The sequence below is a fragment of the Hippoglossus hippoglossus genome, chromosome 8 (genome assembly GCF_009819705.1).
Source record: "Hippoglossus hippoglossus isolate fHipHip1 chromosome 8, fHipHip1.pri, whole genome shotgun sequence".
Classification (NCBI taxonomy): domain Eukaryota; kingdom Metazoa; phylum Chordata; class Actinopteri; order Pleuronectiformes; family Pleuronectidae; genus Hippoglossus; species Hippoglossus hippoglossus.
In genome coordinates this window covers 13837894-13860025 of record NC_047158.1, presented here as the reverse complement: position 1 = coordinate 13860025, position 22132 = coordinate 13837894, and positions in this window count along the sequence as shown.

Sequence of the window (22132 nt, the reverse complement as noted above, 5' to 3'; positions counted from 1 at the left end):
AAGTGGTTTTTAAGTGGGGGTTTCATAAACCATAATTTCCTATTGTTTAGTATTAAGATATTCCAGATGTGACCTGTTTGCTGCACACATCTTTGCATCCACGATCGGAGATTGTAAACTGGTATAAATGGAGTGAACGAAGTAGAATCACCTCCCCGTATAATGCAGTACAATTCCACAGCGCAGCAAACACTACAGCCTCCAAAATGACGATAGAGTTGATTCGCAACCTTTTAACAACGCTGCTGTATCAGACTAACTGTAATTAATGAACTCAATTATCCTGGATATTCTTACTCCAGTAATACAAATTACATTTGTTGTAAAAATGTACTGGGCAAACCACTTGTTTTCCCTCATGACTGCACTTACACATTTCTAATTGCTGCTTCTAGGTATTTGGGTGAGTAGGTCTGGTCTGGGTATATATCACATGATGGTTGGCATGGATTATTTTGGTTACCTGTGTCTTGTGATTGGTTTCAGATTGATTCTTCTGAGTCCGGGTGGTGTTACCAATGTGACATGCAGAGTGTCTGTTTTACATCCCCTGCACCAATGTTCAGTGAGTAAAGAGTCCTATATTTCCTTTATTCAAGGTGGGCCTTAGCCTAGTTTATTAGCCTTTGTTAGAAAATAAGCATAATTTCAGTTATTGTACAATAACTCCAGACATAATTTTTTCTCTCCTTAATACAAGATAAAGACAAAAAAACAAACATCTGGCACACTATCAGTATCTTTATTTTTCCAGAGACGTGGATGGTTAGTGCTTTTCCTGTAATTATATCAGTGCCCCCTCATTTGCGCTGCATTGCTCATTATCCTTGCTTACCAGCGTCTCAATCTCGGAGGCCCCGTGACGAGTCGATCGGAGAAAGAGCCTCTCTGTATAATTTCACAGCCAGAACAGGAAAAAGACTGCCTCCTTGGTGTAATGCGCATTTGAGGTTTGTGCAAACAAAGAAAAACCCTGTTGATAGTGACGTTTCAGGATGTCACGCTCTCTTCAAGGGTAGATCTCTTCCCTGAATCGCCGTTCGGGCTGACATCAGTCCTCGTCTCATGAACGTGGGAGGTGATGGAGCAGAATGGTGTGAGGCCTCGGGGGGCAAAGTATGACACCAGGCCTTACGTATAAAAGTTGGTCAAAGTGTTTGCAGGGAACATCAGCATAAAACTGCAGACGGCAAGAACTTTGGACCGAGCTGGAGATAGCGGGGGGAACTTGTATAAGGTTCGGGACAGGCTGACAGCCAATTATCTGCATCTTTTTCTTCTCCGAATTCCTTTTGTATATACATCCTCAATTCCAAATCTGGACTTGAAAAGGGGACCATTTTTCCAGACAGTGATTTCTTCCAATATCTCATCTCCCGGAGTCTGTGTATTTTTTTAACAGGCAAGCCCATGGGGTTACAGTCTTGCAAGCCTTGCAACTCCTGCCTACAAAGTAAAGAGGGATGCAGACCGGCTGGTCGCTGCTCGTGTGTGTGTGACGACTGGAGATATTGCTCTGACCGCTGCTGTGACATCTGCTGCCAGATGTGTGTGGACGTGTGCTCTGGCTTGTGTTCAGGAGACTGCAGCTACACCTTCTGTACTCTCTGCCTCAGCCTGGCACAGAACTGCATCTCACTTTTCGCCACCGGACAAACTGAAACACAGGATGGACCGAGTAAGTCTGTTCTTCAAAATGCAACCATTTACTGGACTCACTGTTTTACCCTGACTGCTGTAATCTGTTTTAGAGGCTCTGGTGATTATAAATAAGAACGTCTCATGAAAGGAGATGCACCATTGTGAGAACCACAGGTACAGTAAGTTAAATTTAGCCACACAGTGTCTGTTGTAGTCACATTTGCGGTGGGATTTTAATGCAACTGGGTGCTGTGTTTAATCGAAGAGATTAATGCCAACTCCAGCTGCACTGTAACTAAATGAGGAGATTTTTCATTTGAGCTATTTAATCCACATTGACCTCTAAAGTTCCTGCCAAGCGTACTGTGGAATACATCCAGCCATTCGCATTGTTCACTTCCAAGTGCATTTCAGTGATAGCGTGGGTAAAGGGCTGTTTGATCCCAAGACATGCTGACAATAACACAAGTCTCATGATGCCTTCGACTAGAACAGTAATCACCCTCGAACTTACAAATATCGACACCAGGCCTGTGTGTGTGAGTCGCCTTCGCTCATCTTGAGCTGACCTGTTAGTGTGAGGCTAAATCAAAGCACCAATACAAACAAACATCAATCTGCCAAACTTTAATGATGTCTACCACACTGCCAAGCTGAGAGGTTTTTTTTTTTTTTCAGCTGCATCATAAATTAAAACAGAATGAACATCTTGTTTTATATGGAATAATCAGTGTGCTCGTATACAAGGGCCCTGACAGACTGCAGTGTTTTGTCTAGATGGAAAAACTGCAGAAACTTCTATTGCAGCAAAGTCTCAAGCATTTGGAGTAGTGCTGTTCAAGAAAAAGGAAAAATGTTCGGTTTCCACAGATGTATGTTCTCGATATGAGATCCCCATCCATCGAACATAGCTTCGGAGTAACAGGGCAGGTGGGACAAAGTGTAAGAGACAGAAGCACTTCAAGATGAAGTCTGCGGTGCCAGGATATGAGACACAAGCGCGTGCTTAGCTGTCGGCCTGGGCAGTGGGTGGGTTAGGATGAATGGCTTTGATTTACCAAGTGTAAAGACGGAGAGAGTCTAGATATGTATCCGGACAGTGGGCGAAGCCATCCCCTTTAAATGTAATGATAAAAAATTCAACCCCCCTGATACCATGGCAATTTTGCCATCCTCTCTCTGCCACCCCCCTACCTCCGGTGAGAGAGAGAGTGCTGGGTGTGCAGATATAATATTTGTCTAAATCATGGAAGCCGCCAGTTGTTGTTAAAAGTTAAAACAGAAGGGCATCGGAAAGAACAGGAGGACATGTGCTCTTTGCCTTTCTCCCCCTCACAAACACACGGACTGTCTGTCACAGTACTGGGAGAAATCAAGGACTGGTGGTCGGTGGCTATCCGTAAAGATTTTACTGTCTTTGGCAGGCGGGGACGATTCAACATGCACACACACACACACACACACACACACACACACACACACACACACACACACACACACACACACACACACCCCTGACCACCACCCTCAGGTAATTAATGATCTGGAACACGTTTGGTGAAAATCTATTGATGCATTGTTGAATTATTCACACACACACACACACACACACACACACACACACACACACACACACACACACACACACACACACACACACACACACACACACACACTCACACACATGGTTACTTAAGTATTGAAAGGTTGGTATAGTATGATATAGATTGAAAAAGGTTACTACCGATGGACAGGAATCAAAATCCAGCGTTCCATATTCAGAATATCACTGAAACACATTTGTAATCAGTAGATACACTCGGGCTTTGAATCTGACAAAGTCATTTTAAGTGATTTAAAAGTTTTATGTCCGCGGTGAAGCTACTCAGTCATACAGGAGGTTCATGCATTCAGCATTTTGCACTTGTCCATATATTTTTTTCTGTAGACCCATGCTGTACTGACACAATGATGACTGGCTTCCGCAGTGAAACTCAACCCACAATCAAGAAGAAACCGGCAGCATGAAATTCCGGAGAGTCAGTTTGACCCGCGACACAACCTGCACATAGAAACACGGTGGGGGAAATCTCGATATCTCTGCCTTACATCAGGTTGATTGACAAGTAGGAGAGTCTGACTGCCTGTTCCGCCGCGGCTGTGGAGCCGAGCTGTGGGATGCTGTCTGATGAGGAGGATGGAGCACCAGGACTTTGACAGCAGGTGTAAAACAGACATTTCTTCAGAGCGGCAGAGTGTGAATACAAGTGGATTTGTAAGTTTAACGCTCGAGAAGGAAAAATAATACGTGATCGTCTATCCCCTCGGTTTTATATCATACAAATTTAGAATTTAGTCATTTAATTTAAAAAAAAAAAACTCATATGGCTGCTGGAGGTATTTCATAAAGCATTTGTATGTTTTCTATTTTCAGAACAGTGGCTCCGACAGTAAGCTCCCGGCTTATCATGGTTGAAGAAAAGCCCCCTGAACAAACAGGCTTTCTTTCTCCTGAGTCACACCCATGCGATGGTAGAGACTATACCCTGCTTATGACTCAAGTCACCGCCTCACCAGCCTCACGCTGCACCTCATTTATTACGTGCAGATCTCCTGGATACCTGGATTACATTTAAGACAACTAATTTTCTTACACATCCTCGAAGAACAGGACTCATAAAGAGGCAAACCAGGATTCCCTGACACCAGCCCGGCCAAAGTGTTGCATTTTTCACATCTGGAAGATTAAACCGAAGTGCGGAAATGTCCTTGCCCTGGCACACAAGCGGCTCTTCACACCACTTGTTAGGTCTCTGCAAGATTGCTTTGCACTTTGAGGCAAACAAAAATATAATTTGGTTGCACACAGTGTACAATCTGATACCTCTCTCTTTTTTTTTTTTTTTGGGAGATAAGGGCGCCTGAGGACACAAGGTGCTATCCTCCACTGAATTATACCTTTTTTATTATCCTGCACAAAATTGCTAGTTTATGGAAATTTGGATGATTGAGTGAGCCATGTTGCAGCATCAAAAGGAGCTTAGAATAATAAGGTCTTACAGGGAAAGTCTAACAACACAGAGTATGATGGGCTGCACTGTGTCCCCAACTGTACTCATCCCTGCTCCGGTTTTCTCCTCCTCCCGGTCCCTCTGGACGCCGCGGTGCATCCAGCCCAACTCAAATTCATATCCCTCTCAAACTCAGTAGCTGCACAGCCTAGTTTACTCCTTCAACTGACCTTATCCTCCTGAAAGTTTGTGTCTACAATGATCGTATCTGCGGTAAATCCTGTGAGTCCAAAACTATTTGTGTATTCTTCACTCACCTTGACAGAAAGATTGCAGATTCACTGTATTTTCTTTCTGCTTATTTGCTTGAAATATCGAGAGAATTATAGGTTTGGCGATTGGAAAAATCGTGATTTTATAACAGTCCAGCAGGAGCTCTAATGTGAGACATTGATGAAAAATGTTAGCTTCTTGATTGCTGCAGAAAAAGCTGCCTCAAAGAAAAGGGTGCTGCACATTTGCTTACACTGTATTTGTCCTGTTTTCTCACCACTGGGTTCAGTCCCATTCCTGTAAAGTCTGGACTTGTACAAATCATCGACACCATATATTTGAATACATCATCTCCGGGGACTTGTCTGGAAAGATGTGTTCATTTGAAACCAGCAGAATGGAAACAGTCATAGAAAGTCTGGGTGAAACCCCAGATGACTGTGGATCTAACTCAAAAAATATGTTGTAGGAAGAAGAAAATTTAAGATCTTGTGAGAGTTTTTTTTTTTTTCCCCTCCACCTTTACTGTCTTTCATCCTCTTCCCTCCTTCTTATCTCTTTGTGGATGAGTGCGTTTCTCTCACCTCACTCCCTGCCTGTGTTCTCTTTTCTCATGAATTGCATGGCTTTTTACTGAATGTGTTCTGGTAAGGTGTGGAGAGAGGCATTGTGCACTGCTGTCAGTCAACTAGATTACAGCTCCAGAGGATGCTTATTGCTCACCCTCCAAAAATAAGTAGATGGATCCTCACTTCGCCCGGCCAGATATATATACTGTATCTGAGGATGTCTGTTTTCTCCTCGGTTTGTGAGGCTGTGGTGCAACAAAAAAAAATAAAATTCAACATGAGAGACGGGACTGAAAGACTAAATCTGACTCCGGTATAACAAACCTGCTTTCAGTGAAATCCTTGTACATTTTGTAACCCTGTAGATGCAAAGATCAACTGATCTAAAAAAAAAAAAAAAAGCAGATAAACAGAGAAGATATTTAAACCTTCAGTCTTTTCCTCTTCATGTGTTTTGCTGGTATTTTCATGTGATATTTTTCAACACTTGTTTCTCTTTCCTCGTGTCAACAGTCCCACTGAGCTGTCAGCTGAGTTAGAGGTCGTTATGCAGAGCAGAGAGCTTTTGCTTTATCATTAGCACCATGAAAAACACAGTTTTTACCTTCGCCAAGGAGGTTATGTTTTTCTTTTGTTTTTCTCTCTCCTAGTTTGCAGGATTGTTCAGAAACTACAGGACGGATCACCACGAAACTTGGTGGAGGATTTGGTTTAGGTCAAGGAAAGAGGCCGTTCAATTTTGGAGTGGATCTGCAGCAGGGGTAGGATTTTATTTAACAGTGTGACATAGGGCATTTTTCAACATTTTTGTCTAAAGACGGAATAATTCATGAATCCTGATGGGGAAAAAAATCTGTCATGTTTAGAGTTTGTGCAATTTGGGTGCAGATCCAAATAATAATCCAGATCTAATTAATTTAAATATGATTTCATGTCAACTGATGAAGAGCTCATTGCTGACCTTCCTGGCCCTTGCAAAGCTCCATCTAAAAGCACTGCTGTGTCCTTTTTTCACAACTAAAATGATTTGGACCTTTCTGCAGCCTCTCCATCTATTACGATATGAAGTAAGTGTTGGCTTAAAAAGTAGAAACAAGCGCGATGGTCTGTGTCCAATCTCAGCTGTGAGAGAATGGAGGTGGTTGGTGCACAGCCCTTCTTTTTTTGCCCTCCTGCTGTGTTTCAGTTTTTAAAATTCTAGCGATGTGCAGGTGAGACCTGCTGCAGACCGGCAGGGAGAGTAAGTAGTTGGGCTGCAGTGTGGAGAGGTGGTGGGCATGAGGGATTTTTTTTGGGGGGGGGTAAAATTGGATTTTATTTTCGTCCATTCTGAGACCTCCATCTTATCCTGCAACCCAGTCCTCCCACTCAATTTCCATCTCACTGTGAGAAAATTGGAGTGATATAAAGATGTGAGCTGGAGATGGAGACGGCAGTCAGAGATGGTAAAAAGGAGGGCGAGGGACCGGCCAGAGATGCACACAGCCAGATATACGAGGGGAGAGCGAGATGGAGGGTGGACAAGGTGGCAGCACACAGGCTTCTGCATTTCCAGAGCACAGCGGCAAATGTCCCGACCAGATGCCTCGTGATAGCTTTTACTCGTGTGGCAAAAATAAACCATGTAGCTACACTATGCTAAATTGTTTACTTTAAGCTCCCTCTAGGGCAAAATATACACGACTGGGAAATAATGAATACGAAATCAATAGTTTCAGGATGTTTACAAGGAAATGATAAAAATCTATTATACAGTAATAAAGCTTGGAAAAATCATTTATGTAATATGTCTTTGGTGAAACTACCCAAACCTCCTCTGAGGTGGACGGACAGAGACACTCGCACATAAAATGTAATTTTGGATGCATTACACGTAGGGATTTGATAACAGGGTGGTCAAACTAAACGGCTATCTCCAAACCCTCCCTTTGTTGAGCCTACGGAGCATATTTAACAGATTCACTGGCATGCATTAAAAAGGAGGAGAAAATCGTTAGTTAAAAGTAAAGAGAGAAATCAATGAATAGAAAATGGCCCTAATAGCACTGTGGGCAGGATGGTGTTCAGTGGGTTTGCATTCATAATGTATAGGTTGACAGCCCATTAGACAGCGCTAAAAGGAAACAAGACACCGGGCCTTCCTCTAAAGCCATTAGCCGCTGGGGTCAGCCTGAAGACAAACTGGTAATTGACCAATAGATTCGGTAAATTGCAGGTAAATTGTTGGTCCCCGGGATTACAGGTGTATAATTGCAATGACAGGGTAGCAATGAGCCCGGCAATTAGGCGGCCCTGTTACGTCCAGCTCTATGAACACGAGTCCTCCCAGTTCAAATGCGAACAACGCATTAATGGAGAATTATCGTGCGGAATTCTGGGATGTTGTGCTTGAAGATGTCAAGGGCCTGGTAAGAAAAAGAAAAAAATACAGAGATGTGGCTTCATAAATGATTTGTGAGACGGGGAACTGGTTATAAGTTCTGCATGAATGAAAGGTCAGAGTTTGTTCAGGTAGACATAGAAGTCCACTGAATACTAACAGCACCTCAGGAGCGCACTGTCAGTCACACAAATGGACACTAACAGTTGTGAGGTTGCTACTTTTTGTAGGTAGTGTGTGTGTGTGTGTGTGTGTGTGTGTGTGTGTGTGTGTGTGTGTGTGTGTGTGTGTGTGTGTGTGGGCCAGGTACTACTGACTCTGTGGGGACCTAAATCCGTTTTCACAGTCACATTATGGGGACATGTGGAGGTCCATATAATGTATTCCGTAACTCTTTGTGGTGAAGACATGTCTTAAGGTTCAGATTCAAGTTAAGGGGTAGGGTTAAGTTTAGGTTTGGTTTAGATTAATTTTAGGGTCAGTAGTTTGTATAAAAAGTAGTTACTATAGTTAAAGTTACAAGTCTCCAGGAAATTTATGTAAGTCAATGCAATGTCCTCTGTAGTCATGGAGACACGAGTGTGAGTGTGTGTGTGTGTGTGTGTGTGTGTGTGTGTGTGTGTGTGTGTGTGTGTGTGTGTGTGTGTGTTTCTCTACCTCTAGCCGAATAAAATGTCAGTGACCAAGTGTCTGTTAACCTGTAAGTGCAGCCTCATGGTTTAGTGATATTCACGATGTCATTTTGTGTTCGCACAAATCTTCAAGAGCAGAAAATAAAACATCCATTGTACATCTAAAAATAAACAAAGATCAATAATGAGTGTACCTTTCATGGCTTTCAGGTGACCAAAACAAAAGATATAGTGCTGTATTTATTGTTATTGGTGATCAAATAGCAACTTGTGCTGATGTGAGTTGAAATAAAGGAGCCGTCACCCGCGCCGTGGAAGACAGTTAGTATTCCGTACGCATCCGCAGCACGTACCAGTCATGTTTCAGAGACTAAGTGAATTCCAGGCTTGGTGCCACAGCACTGATTAGGAACTTGATCTCACAATAACATGCAGGCTTGAATTTGATCAAGGTAAGAAAGCCCAGGCAGCAGCAAAACAATTACAGCGGGGGAAATCCGATCTGCTCGTAAAGCAGCGCCCCGTCTGCACTCCGTATACCACCCAGAGCCTACACCGCCCCGACCTATTGTAAACACGCCTTCCTGGTCAAACATGGGGCAGCAGCCATGGTTTATGGGGGAGAGGAGGAGGAGGAGGAGGAGGCGGAGGGGGAGGTAATGTGGATGTGGACGTAGACCCCTCGCCCCGCAGGTATGACTTTCGACAGTGGAAGAGACCTGCTGCTCGGTTACAGTGATGAACGACTTTGCCTACCCTCTGATAATTGCTCACTCAGGGGCAGAGAGAGGTCCATTAATCAAAATGAGCTGAGGTACCGCAGGACTCCTCCACCTATGGCAGACCCCAGCGTGCCTCCACTGCCCCGGGGCAGACCCGGAGGCATCGGCTTCAAAGGAAACCCGGCCGGTCAGGAGACTGTCATTTCTGCAGTGACAGTCAGCGCCTGTGCCCACAATCCAACCTGCTGAACAGAGGCAGACATGGGTGGAAGAGAGCATGCTCCTCCATTAAGTGACTGCCAAATGGGATTGCCTTTCATCCTAAACTTGAAGCAATCTGCACCACACACCTATGGGATATGTCACCCAGACTCTGCTGACATGTCTGAGAAAGAGAGAGAGGCGAGATGCGAGACGACGACGACGGGAAGAAAGACGAAGAGGAGGATCAGTCCTCTTCCTGGTATGACACATTGAGGAAGTGGAGCGAGAGTAAAGGTCTGCCATCGATTCTCGCAATAAAGCATCAGTTGGTGTGTGCGTGTGTGTGTTTTTGCACGTGCTGGCAAAGTGTTTATTTTTAAACAAAAGCGGCAGATGCAGCCAGATCACTTTGTCTCAACACTCAAATCCATTAGCTCAAGGTAACGTAATATTGCATGCACTGAATATTGTTAAGGGACGACTCTGCACCGTCTGTTAGATTGATGGGAATTCCCAATCAAGGTCACAGGCTCATCTGTTTTTGGAGAGTTTGCTGCAAGTTTAGCGCTGCGACTTAACTCTTTGTGAGAGGAGGAATCGAAAGGCACAGACGCATAGCGAAGCTTTGTTGTTCGGGTTTAAATCTGGTTTTCTGTTCTGCCTTGATCTACAGGATACAGTATGAGCTTTGAATGCTGCATTGTATTATATATATATTTTTGCCATTATTATTATACTACTTTTTTTCTATATCAGGGGCAAACAACTTATCCAAGCCGATTTCTATAGGTGGGGTTGGTTATTGTAGCAACACATGCACGTAGATGTCTCGGTATCCTCTCTATTCATTGGAGCATACAGTATATGTCAATGTTTTTCTGCTGTTGTGCTCGTATTGTTATTATTCTTCATTTCAGCTGCACATTCTATGAGAACCATGTTTTCTTCTGACTCTGAGGCCGTACATCTACATTTAAATATTGAAGGTTGTCACAAGCGACGACAGTTAAGGAAATCTTTTTATTCAAGTACATTCATACCTTTTCATGTGGACCTTGGATTTGCAGGATTTTAACTTTGCATGGTACAGAGACACTATAACCCTGGGCCCAATCTAGACCTTGAATCGTATGCTGACCGTTGTTGAAAGTATAATAATTGTGAGATCATTTTTTTGCATGGGCTCAGTGGATGTAGCAAAAATAATAAAACATCTCTAGAAGGTCAAAAATATAATTAATGTCATTAAAATGAAGATAATGAAGGTAAATTGCCTTTTTAATGAATAATAAGTCCACTGATTTTAGTAAGACACTTGTACCCTGTTCATAGATACTCAGATCTGTGAGGTCATACACACTGAGGTGAAAATTATAACCTTCAAAAAAATCTTGGCTTAGTAAAAACACAAAATAATACATTTAGTAATAGAACAATCGTATCGATTCTTGTTGCGTAACTGTGGTCACCTTTCATTTCACCATATGCATTAACCAATATCTAACATGTAAATTGGCACTAAATCTAATGACAATGATATCACCAGAATCTTCGGTTGATGTATAGAGAGTAGAAAAGATTGATTATGAAAAGCAATGTAAGTAAACATAATAAATGAAGGATTTTTTGTTTATTTATTTTATTTATTTACTTAATATGACTTTAACCCAGGGATGCTGGAAGTCCGTCACAGTTGGGGGCGCTGAGAGAAAGCCTACATCATGACGTGATATTAAATAAATCTCCATCAGAGCTTTATCTATGTCACGTTCTACATGCGTGCATTCTGAACATACACTGAATGTTACAAAATGAAATTTAAAAAATGTAACAATTGGTTTGCTTTAACTTTTTCGTCTTGCAGTTACAGTCCCTTGCCTTTAGAGAGTGCTGTTACTCCCTCAACCCCCCCTGTTGCCTGCATTCTTGCTTAAACTCTAACCCAGGGGTCTTCAACGTTTTTCAGGCCAAGGACCCTAAACTGATGGAGAGATGGAGCAGGGATCCCCTACTATATATATTGTATAAAATTGTGTTTTATATTAAACTGGGCCTAGTGCCATGTATAAACATAGCTACCCTGTTATTGTGCATTCAATACTAAGCTATTCAAATAATACACAGGTTCATATATTCATGTTTTTATTGTTGTGTGTCGCTGAATGTGTGCATTGCTGACTGAAAGATAACGTCTTCTGCCTCCATTTATCCGTTGGCTACAATATGTTGGATTCATGTTAATGTGTATTTAAAGACATTTAAATTTGTAGGGAAAAAAATGGTTGCAAAAATATTTTTTTAATTAAAAAAATATAAGAAATTGTCTAATCAACCAAAAATTTCGCGACCCCCCTGCAGTACCTCTGCGGACCCCCTAGGGGTCACGGACCCCCTGTTGAAGACCTCTGCTCTAACCCATATCCCAAATCTGTCATGTCCTATGATCCTCAAAATGACCCTAACTTTGCCCTAACCCTGAATCTAGAAATCTAGTGGCAGATTTCGCTCAGGAGTTGGTAGAGACCAAAAACGAGCTAAAAGAGAAACAGGCCGCATAGAAATTATAATGTTTCTCCCTGATTTGTAGGCAACAGTTTATATACTGGTATACACATGACATTAGGATACTCTGTACTGTTTATAACTCTTAATGACATCATGTGAGCACATAGATCCTAAATAATGGTGAGGTTGAACATCTTTCTGCGGCATGAGCTCACTCCTTCATCTCAAAGGCAGCTCCCACCATCCTCAGTCGCTAAATCTTGCCATTCACGTAAGTGGAAAACAGATCTTATTATTCTTCGCAGCTGAAGGTGGTGGGCGCACTGGTCCTGGACCTTTTTTTTTTTTCTTTTATATCCCTCCCCCTGAGTGAGTGGAAGCCAATGTTTTTAGATGGGCCAGTATGAGTTCACATCACACAGCTGGTTATTAAAGGAAAATCAGTTCCTCCCATCTCATCCGCTCACACAATAAACCACCTCCACTGTTCCAAGCCAATCTGCGGGCAACCTGCCTATTTCATGGTCCAGTTTATGTGCTATGTGTGTCACTCCTGTCCTGCTGCTGTGTATACCACACATCTGCTATAATGAGAGGCAGGAGAGGGAGCCTTGGCTTCAGGGACTCACAAGGAAACCCACATTTCTATCCTTACATTATATAGGCTGCAGTGGTTTATTCCTCTACTAGCTCTGCCCAAGGCATTAGACTGGGTATCTGCAGGGTGATTGAGAGGTAAACGAGCAGTAATGTGCACTGTGTTGAGCACCGACAGAAATACATGTTCCTGATGTCACACTGCTATGCAGACGAATAATGCATATTGTTCGTACCCCTACTTTCACGGGAAACGCTCATTAACCGGCTGTGCTTCCAGTCCTCCTGTAATAAACTCAACTGCAAAGATGGAAGACCTGTGCCCTGGCTCACGGCACGGCTCATCCTCCAGACAGTTGCATGAATTAATAGCAGTACGGGAAATCCAAGGTGCGACCTCACCCCTCACCCAATAGAGACCTGTACTGGGGCTGCCAGCACAACACGTTTCAACCGTTTCCCCCAGAGGACGTGATCTCCATCAGGCCAATTCGTTGCTTTGCAGTCAGCACATGAGGAATTTCCCCCTCAGCTCTCAGGGAAGGAATCAAATCATCTTGTTCGCATCATGTTTAACTCCTTTCTTCTCTTGAAGGGAATGCCTTCCTTTTTTTAAATTTTGTTTTTTACAAAGACACATACTGATAACTCCTTCCAGGAACACACACCTCAGCGTGACACTTTGTCTGATGCTCCGCCGGAGTGAAGGATAATTCAGTGATTGACCTTTCAGCGCCGTATGCCAGACACACCATTTGTGCCTCTCGATCAGACCGCAGCGCTTTGACCGCATGTACGGGCTGAGCCGGAGAAATTTGTCAAGAAGAGTGATGGTGTGTGCAAGGTGAAAACTAAATCTTTAGTGTATACTCATCTTTCTACCCTCTCTCATGCGCCGATCACAGCAAAGTCAAAACATGTTCCGCACAAACAGTTATATTTAAAACTAATATAGACCCAGCTGGCTCAACTGTCATCCGGCTGTAATAAAGCACTCTGTGAAACTTTCTGATAAGCTTCCTGTGTGCAGTGCAAGGGCAAATGTTCAGGTGAGCGAAATACACAAATTCCCCTGGTGACAGAGGGAATCCATTAGGCATCACATTACCTGGTCGTTTTTGCTGTTGTTGACAACACAGAAAGTGGCTCTTTGTTAGATTTTCCAGAAAATTGGAGTTGTCTTTCTAACGTTGAAAGCCTAATGTTACTCTGAATTGGTTTGCCTGCGTAGGAAAAACAAAAATAAAGTATTGAATGTCACGTATAAAGAAAAAGTGTGTAATTAAGGTGAGGCGGCGTAATGAAGAATGCGGACAGCATCTCGGCAGCGAGGAGAGCAGAATGGTTATCATCACAAGGTTCTCTCGTTTGCCACTGGCCGTGGATCTGTTCTCTGCAGCTGTGGGTCCAAGTACAGCACACACACACACACACACACACACACACACACACACACACACACACACACACACACACACACACACACACACACGCTCACACATGAACAAGAAAAATTGATTACCATCTCTTCCTGATTGCAGCCCCTCTGTCTTCTAAATCTAAATTGCAACTCCAGCCACAAAAGCAGCCCATGTAGCTGAAGCGCACTAAATCAATCTCTCCCACTCTGCAGCTCCTTCACTGCCAAATAAAAAAAAGTACAACCCTTTGTTGCACACTGCTGTCAGTATTCCATGACCTTGAGCTCAAAGGGTGGAGACGTTAAGTTTCCACGTTTTTCAGGCTGATGGATTTGCTGAAAAGAGCCACGAGTTAAATACATCTCGACTCCACTTTGAAATGTGCAGAGGGGACTTAAAATGACACCCATTTTACCAAAATGCCATTTGGTTACTTTGTGGCACTCCTTTCATTTCCCCAACTGTGGCTGCATATATTCCCCCCCACATCCCAAATAACAATCGGACATTATTCCACCAGGAGCCAAATCTGTCTAGTTACCCACAATCTTTACACTCCATTGATTTGCATGTTTAGCTATTCAAATTGCACAATGCATTGCATTTTAAACACTGACAAAACTACTTAAAATTCAGTGATTAAACTCATTAAAGTATATCAGCAGTTTCAGAGAGTACATATCTACTATGGAATAGTACGAGTCCCATGCCCCCGAGCCTGCGGCACTGATTCACCACCACCACCACCACCACCAGCTCCCCCCGTTCATTACATTTATCTGTCTCTGTCCTCACACACCACCTTCACTTTCCCTCTGCGTTGTCTACAGCGGGTCCCCATTGTCTGTCACATGTATCTCAACCCAGTCTTTACACTGTCCTTATCCATCACCCAGACAAGGCACTTAATATATGAATCTGAGGCCTTGTCCTTTGCAGGAACCATTATGTGTAATGGTTGTCAGCTGTTAGGAAAGCATTACCCACGTGCCACAGAAAACACTCTCATTTGTACCCTTGTTTAGTATCAGTATATACACATGCAGGAGCGCTTCTTGTTTGCTCGGCAGCAGATATTGGAAAACCTGCCAGCTCAGGTGGATCCTGATTTTGCCGGTTCCTAAAACATATATCAGTGTTAGTGTCATTTGACAGTAAGAGGATATTAAGATCTGTGATAGCCCTCTCCAGCCTTGCACGAAGTTGGCTCAGTTCCTTCTTGGTGGAGGACTCGTCATCAGCATCAACAAGGACGGTGCTTCTGCCAGGAATGTCACAGGACTTCCTCCAGTTCAGTGGGGATTCACGCTTTATTTTTTCTATTACAGAACTACTCTGTTTCACACGCCTCAGCAAGTTGCACTGCGGATGTTTAAATGAACCCCACATATGCTCTCAGGAAGTGAGATGCAGAACTGACACGAGTGTTACGTGAAGCAAGGCAGTACACAAACTCCTGTGTAGTTAACTAATGAGTAGGGGACTGCGTCTAATGAATTAAGATGGATTCAGTAGATATGCAGCATCAGGCAAAGAAGCACATCAGCAATGCAGCAGATAATTAGAACTTAAATATATTAAAGTCTAAGAGAAATCATAGCCTGGAGCGGATAAGGTCTATCTAAAGTAGCATTGATAAGCAGCAGATGACCATCAGCTCATGTGCTGACTTTGTTTGAGAGTAGCAGCAGCACAAGCTGCAGGACAGAGGCTCAGCAGTAAAGATGCAATTATGATAAGAAGAACAGTAAAGTGAGCTGTCATATTTGGCTTTGAGAATAGTGACAAAAGCTATTTTGAATTTGAAGCCATTACTTATTTAAATGGTGAGTGTCAGAACACAGATATTAAAGCCAACGTACAATATAACCACCAAAAAAACTAAAAGACGGCAGTTTGAATTGGGAATCGCCCTCAAAGTATCTATATTTATCTCCTATATAAACTAGAGTGGTACCCAGTAGAATACATACCTCCACCCAGGCTCAACAGTCCCCTCATGAGACCTCATTTAAATTCAGTTGCTCATGATTTTTAGTTGGATCTGCACCAAATTTCAATATCAGTCTCCTAAAAATGCCCGATTTTTTCATTAAGATCCGTAAATTATGTTGAAAAACACCTTATCTCACAATGTTACAGAAAGTGAAAATAAATCCTGGACCTGCATCCTGATCAGGATCAAATAAACGAACCAAACAAACAAAAAAACATAACCTCCTTGGTGGAAGTCATCATCCATCCATTATCTATAACACTTATTTTCCAAGGGTCGCAGGGGGAGCTGGAACAAATCCCAACTGACATTGGGCGAAAGCCAAAACTGTATGAACAACAACAAAGCATAAAACAATACAATTTCCGTCATGATCAATAAAGTATCCATCTGTGTATCTATCTATCTATCAGTTAGTCAGTATTATTAGATGGCAGGAGAAATCAACAGAATCCAAAGTGTTATCACAACCTCATCTGCAGAAATAAGCCAAATAAAGCATTGGCAGCATTTAGCTAATAGTTGTGTTGCTAACCCAAACACTGTGTCCACTTCAGGCTTAACGTGTTTTAGAGAGCAGCAGCGTATGCATCCCCCCCCCCTGTAGCAGCAGCATCAGCATCAGCAGCAGTGAATGTGGCACAAACTCTCCTGCACAATCAGACCGTGCAGGTGAGCCCGCTAATGCAAAGCTTCGTGCGGCGGCGGCGACCGTGTCAGCAACTGTTTCCTGCCGAGTTGCAAACGAGCAGAAATACAGCCACGGCAGAGGAATTTAGAATCAGCCTCAGAATCCATATTGTCAGGCGAGTGCGTTGACACAGGCGAGGGAACTGGCTGCGGTCCTCTACGGCTTTTAGCACAGTTAAAGACAATGCAGAGGATAAATACAGGCAGGCTAAAACATCAAGCTCTGCAAAAAATAAGCAGTTGGCAGAGGGCTGACAGTTTCAATAGGAAGAAGAATATTTTAATGTAATAAGATTTTTAAAACGAGTGTACGTTTAATAGCCTGTCTGCAGCAGAGTGTATCATGTGTGAGAGTAGCACTGCCGCTAAAGCTCCATTTTAGCTTCCGATTAATCATTGTTCATTACTCAGTTTCAAATTTTGGGTATTTCTTGTGTCGCCATCCTTTTTATTTGTGTAGAGAGTTTTTCATTGTGTTATGCACAGCAGCGCTAACAAAGGCAGGGAACTTTCTACTGCATCTACTGCATTGGATCACAGTAACTGTAGTGCTGGGGCCATCTGTAAGATTCCCACTCCCGCGGGTCCTCTTGATTTTCGAAAAGCACAGTAATGCTTTAACCTTTACAACATTCACAGACTGAATAAAGAAACCGGAGGGATCAGCGGGGACACAAATTCCTTCACTAGAAACCAATAAAGCCAAAAGTCTGTGCTTTATCGTAATGCCTCAGTATTACGTCCCCACAAAGGGCAGATTAACAAACCAAATATTATTGCACACGAGGAGCACCCTCTGCTTTTTTGTCATGTGCTTTGTTTGTTTCCACTCCATGGACCCACTAGAATAGATCAATACAATGCTGTTGCAATTATTACCATCAGCAACCATTTGGAATGATTGGATTTGCTCCAAAGGCAAAAAAAATAGACTTGGACTGTATCATATGGTCGACTTTGCACTGCTGTAAATCCGTAATTGGATAAATTTTCAGGCAAAGAAAGCCATTTTCCTGGGGGGGGGGACAAATGGGCCAATGTCATTTTAGTTTTTCCTCCTCTCAAAAAGTCATTACTGCATAAAATAGTCCTTATAGCACCAGGCAGCTGTATAGAGTAATAGTATGAACGTGACATCAGAGCTGCCGCCTCACGTAGCACCGGCGTCTGAGTTTTTCATTTTAAATGTCTAACCCCACGCAGAGTTGAAAACACCAAGCAGAATAGAAGAGATAGATAGCATGGATAAGTCATTGGATTAATAGATCTCACGGGGGGGAACACGCCGAATGCACACTAAAGGTTTCATCTGAGCTCCGAGCATCTGCAGACTGAACGGGGAAAATAATTTTTTTTATAAAAAATAAAAAAAATGGCTGAGGTTGGAGGTAGTTTACTTGTCAGAGAGAAATTGAAAAACCTTTGTTTACTGTACAGTTTGTGATCGAAGAGTCGTGAGAGAAAAAAAGGAAAAAGCGTCCGTGTCTTGACCACCGGAGCATGAGAACATGACCTCCTCTTGTTAAAGAACCTGATGGAGCACTTTGTGAAGCTGTAATACCACTGAAGAATTTACCTCCTGACTTCCCCCCCCCCCCCCCCCCCCCCACACTGTTCTCTAAAGGTCTCAGGGTGCAGCAGTGTTAACATTCAGCCTCAGTACAGCACCTCCACCTAAAGTACAGGGTTAGCTTTCGGTTGATTGTTTCCTCTATCTTAAGAACCTTAAGGAGAGACATTAAAATAAATCAATGTAGGACAATCTTAAGAAAATAAGTTCCAATGACTGTTCTATTTAATTTACGACGCAGACAGAGACAGATTGTTGGTCTGGTTCTCTCCCCCCCCTGCTTGTATTTATTTACTCACTTTTAGGTCACCTGTAGTGCTTTTACTTTTTTTTTATGTAATGTCTCCATTCAATCACTGATGAGATAAATTAACCGCGGCAGGCGACTTTTCATTAATTTACCGCTGCAATATCCTACATGAGGCGTTAACTCAAAAGACAAATCTGCCTGATCATAACATGTGGCTGCAGCATCAGAGGGACCCCGGGTGTTTCAAAGTGGCAATATCCCAAGGATTGCTGCATTGATATTACACTTTAATGCAATCTCAGGAGCCACTGAGCAGCCCAGTTTGATTGGATAACACTGGCACATTGAGCTCTCAGGCATAAATCTTCATTCATATGTATAAATCACTCAAAATAGAGCGAGGGGATTTGAGTCACAAATCCCGAAAAAAGCAATAACCATGAAAGAGGGAAAAGTCCACTACAACGCATTTCCACATTCGACTGAGCAGTAACTGTTATGACTCGGCTCGGCTCGCTTGTGAGGGGGGGCGGGGGACGGGACACGGGGGCTCTTCAAAACACTTTTTAAATGAACCAATCGTCCCTGTGATTGTTATGGAGACAGTCAATCAGGAGGTAAATCCAGCGCTTGTTGAGGACACTTGAGCGCATGATGAGGCGGAAGCAACAAGTGTATATCTACAAGGACCGTGAAGAGTGTGTTTCCACCACCCCCCGCCCCCCCGCCATGCTGAAAATCCTATCTGCAAACCACTGCACACCGCTCACAGTTGTGTCAAGGCATCTCATAAATTTCTTATTCTACACATTTGGAATCATGGGTGGTTTTTACAGGAGAGGAGGGAGGGGAAAAAAGCAGGTTTATAGGAAAGTCCAAATAGACTGTAATTCAAGCAAAGGGGTGCAGCATAATTCTCAAGGTAGTGGCAGTCAGCTCTGAGTGAAATGTTTTGCAGCACAGAAGTCAAGGTTGGAGTATCACCTGCTCCTAAAGGAGTCCTCTGGCCCGTGGTTTGAAATTCAGCAAATTTTTTTTATGTGCTGTACAACACTGCATACGGAACACGGCTGACCTTGAGACCTGTCACTCACTGGATGACTTCATTTCTTCCCTGTCTACTTTCAGGTGTTCCTTTGCGGTCCAAGTTACTCGACTTCAAAGTCCTCTTTGATATGTATTTCCTGTATCATCAGCGCCCAAATGACTGACCCCAGAGACTCCTTCTGATGAGGAGCCCCAGAGAGCAGAGGGTCTGATCCGTACGCCACACCTCATTACGATTAGATCTCACTTTATGGACAGTATTATGCACAGAGGGGCTCCGCACGGTGATGGGTGGAGATTTCTTCTCCACAAAACGCACAACCAGTGGACAATGTGGAAGCAGGAGGTTCTCGGCCCAACAGTAAAGAGCTGGGCTGCCACCTAATGGTTCAGCTTCATCATCTGCGTATGTGTTGTATGGAAAATTTATTTATTTTAAATTAATCTTTTTTTTTTTTTATCAATAGCACTGTATCAAATTGGTGAATCCTGCCAGGGTCCAAACCCCATCAGTGTTGGCAGAAAATGTTGGATCCAGAAAATTACAAAATACTTAACCTCAGAATTAATCTCACATACGGACATTTAATTAGCTCAAAATATGAATAAGGCTCATTGTGGCCTAACTTTATATTGCATATCCTCGGCGAACAATTAGGTTCACACTGGCATCGGGGGTTGGATGTGACATGTTTTGTCTGCTGAAAGATGACAAGAATAAATGAACAGGCAGGCAGGGAGGCTTCCTGCGTGTCGAACGAATTAGAGAGACACAGACAGAGGTGCTTTTTATTCATTTCTGTCCCTTCTTTTTTCATCCTCCCACGTCGGTCCCTCAGTTCAAACAGTGAGTGATTGGCATCCCAATCACCAGAGCGTTCCACGGCACAAAATCCAGCTGTTTGCAAATGCAGAGCACAGCCGAGGATTCATATTCATACGGTGCATTTCAAGTGTCACCTAGTCGGAGTATTCTGACTCAGAGCACAGCTCTCTAGGCACTCATGGCCGAGGTGGAGGTGCATCAAAGCGTCCAAATAATTACAGCAGTACCAGTATGATATCAAGATGGTTTAGCTTGCAAGAAAACCGCTCTGTACTCCATGTAGATAAAACAACTCCTCCTCAGGGCAAAATGCATATGTCATATTTTCATCTTCCCTTTTATCTGCCGATGGAGCCTTTACCGCCAATGGACTTCTATTTTATCACATTTTTCTTATTTGTTTGATTTCCCAAAGGCAAGTGGTTTGCATTACTGAGGAATGGTTTTGTCATTCTGTTTGTGCAAGTACGTTGAATCTGCTGTCTTTGCCACGAGTCTCCACTGTAAACAAGATTGTAAGTAAATAAGATTGGGATTTTCACTCTTTTCAAACAAAAGATAGGAGCCATTCACAGATACTATGCGCCCACAGCATATCTGGATTACAGGCAGTTTGTGTAGGCAGGTGTCAAACTTTTTTCTATCGGTTCCAAATAGACAATAGACACAGCAAGACGCACAGTGTGAGTCAGAGCCAGTTGTAATGTCTTGATGGAGAAGCTGATGTTTTCCCAGTTGTAACAGGCCAGAGTACAAAAAACTCAAAACAAAAACAAACCTGTAAAACAATTAATCTCCTGGTTGTCGATGTTTCTGCTCATTCCCAAATCAGCATGAGAACAATGAATGAAACAACGACAAAAAACAATTTACAGAAGCTTGGCAATATCATCGAAATACAATCAGTGGCATTTTGCAATCGTGTACATTTTTAAATGTCTTTAAATTAGAGAGAATGCATGGAAGAAATGCACATGCCTTTGGCACTTAAACAATCCCACTGTGGAAAATTCTTCTAAAACTGCATATTTTTTTGTAAATCAAATATTTCTGTTAGTTTTTTTACCCCAAATATAATTATGCATCATCAATTTGACAATTTGTTTGACAAATACTGTATTTGCATCCATTTTCCAGCTGCCATCTGGGTTGAGACTGCAGCAGGAAGGTTATACACTGTTTAAAGACACTTCCAGCACATCAGCTCTGGCGTCAACCTTGCCCACCATCTGCAGCTCTTTGCCACCTTTTGTAGTAGCTGACTGTAACCCCACTCATCTTTCTAATTAGATTTGTACATGTTTTTTTTTTTTGTAAGGACCTTGGTATCCAGTTAGATTTAAAATCTCAAACCTTGTTCCACATCCTCTGCAACCTTTACAGCGCTACAGCGTTGCCAAGCCTCCCTGCACCTATACAGAATATTATCCAACAGCCCATGTATTCATTGCGTTTCTTACTTACTCATCTGTCACGTATGGAGTTATACAGTGCTTTGTTATACCTTCGCACAAAAGGGATGTGTTCAACTACCGCCATCCTGCAGTGGACAGTGAGTTCACACTGTGTTTCTCCGCCATTCATCCAAATGAAACCCTGCACATTCACCAGCTTCTGTCCTGATCCTCCTCATATTGTAAATAAAAGCAGGAGTCAACATCCTGCTCCAGTGGTTGCAAGCATCTCATTACCGTGCTCGTTATCGTTCACCTCAGTGCGCCTCATTGTCCACAAGAGGTCAGACATTAACAGCAGAAGTCATAAATACTGCACTGAATACCCCAGCATCCAGGGCAGA